The sequence below is a fragment of the Triturus cristatus genome, chromosome 4_1 (genome assembly GCF_964204655.1).
Source record: "Triturus cristatus chromosome 4_1, aTriCri1.1, whole genome shotgun sequence".
NCBI classification, from domain to species: domain Eukaryota; kingdom Metazoa; phylum Chordata; class Amphibia; order Caudata; family Salamandridae; genus Triturus; species Triturus cristatus.
This window is the reverse complement of record NC_140585.1, coordinates 1,061,481,402-1,061,483,357: the sequence shown is the minus strand read 5'-3', so window position 1 is coordinate 1,061,483,357 and position 1,956 is coordinate 1,061,481,402.

The window sequence follows — 1,956 nt, the reverse complement described above, 5'->3', positions numbered from 1 at the left end:
CAAGCATATATTTTTTATATATAAACCATTGGCCTAGAGTTCAGTTATTGAGTGTGTGGAACCATTTGCTGACTGAGTGTGTACAACAAATGCTTTACACTGTCCTCTGATACTGCCTTACTGCTCGACCAAGCTACCACTTTAGAGAGTAAGGTTATATCTAACTTTAACCTCTGTTAAACCCTTGGGGTCTGTGGACTCTGTACACCCTGTACCTATTAAGGAACAGTATATACAGAGCCACTTTCTCACACTTGCTCACTTTGCCACTGAATTCAAGCAAGCCTGGCTGAAGCCGGCTGAAATGCCAGAAACCGGTCCTAGGAAGCTTGTTTCCAGAACAGGGAAGGCTTGGCTTGGCAGTTCGGCCTGGACTGTTCCCATGAGGCACAGGGTCAGACTGATTTGCATATGGCCATGTCTGAACTGGGGTGCCAGAGTGGGCTAAAGAACGGTGATGGATCAAACCCAGATCTGTTGACTGGGTGTGAGTGTTTGATTGGTTCTGATGCTCCGTCCATCACCACCATCTTTTGTACCGCTTTGTTCGCCATAAGTTGGCAGGGTATGCTCAGACGTTGAGTCCCTTGCTCACTTTGCCACTGGATTCAAGCAAGCCTGGCCGAAGAAAGCTGAAATGCCAGAAACTGGTCCTAGGAAGCTTGTTTCTGGTCCAGGGAAGGCATGGCTTGGCAGTTCGGGCTGGACTGTTCCCATGAGGCACAGGGCAGACTGATTTGAATATGGCTATGTCTGAACTGGGGTGGCAGAGTGGGATAAAGACTGTGATGGATCAAACTCAGATCTGTTGACTGGGTGTGAGTGTTTGATTGGTTCTGATGTTCTGTCCATCACCACCCCCTTTTGTACCGCTTTGTTCGCCATAAGTTGGCAGGGTATGCTCAGACATTGAGTCCCTTGCTCACTTTGCCACTGGATTCAAGCAAGCATGGTTGAAGACGGCTGAAATGCCAGAAACCAGTCCTAGGAAGCTTGTTTCCGGTCCAGGGAAGGCATGGCTTGGCAGTTCGAGCTAGACTGGTCCCATGAGGCACAGGGTCAGACTAATTTGCATATGGCTATGTCTGAACTGGGGTGGCAGAGTGGGCTAAAGAACAGTGATGGATCAAACCCAGATCTGTTGACTGGGTGTGAGTGTTTGATTGGTTCTGATGCTCCGTCCATCATCACCCCCTTTTGTACCGCTTTGTTCGCCATAAGTTGGCAGGGTATGCTCAGACGTTGAGTCCCTTGCTGTGAAAAAGTGCCATCTTTCTTGCCTGGTATGCCCCCACTTTTTGCTGAATTGCTGAATGTACTTTGACTGAGTGTGCACTGGACTCCTGCCAATCAGGTTCCCAGGGCCTATGTTCCTTCTCTAAAACAAACCAAACCCAAATTGGCAAACCCTGGCCACATGGCAGCCCCTAGTAAATGGTACCCTAAGTACCCAGGGCTTTGTGACCAAGGAAAGCCTCTAAGAGCTGCAGCACACCTTGTGCCATCTGTACCCTTACACACACACACTGCCTTTGCAGGCTGAGTGTTTGGGTGCAAGACCAAAACAAAGTCGACATGGCACACATCCCTGTGTGCCATGCCCATCACCTACACTGCCATGGCATACATCAGTCACCCCTCTAGCTGGGTGCCTTATACCAATGGTGTGGGCACAGGACCAGGAGCCCTGTGCCCCTACAGTGCCCAGGTCAATTCCTGAGCCCTGTAAGTGCAGTGCTGCCATTTAAGAGTACATGGTGCTGAGAGCTCGTCAAACACGAGCTCCACAGCACCATAATGGCAACACTACAGACTGGGAAGTTTGGAATCAAACTTCTCAGCACATTAAACCCACACTGATGCCAGTGTGGGATTTAATGTAACCAGCACCCCAGAGGGCATCTTAGAGGTGCCCCCTGAAACCTAACCTACGAATCCACGTCTGCTCTGAGGCTG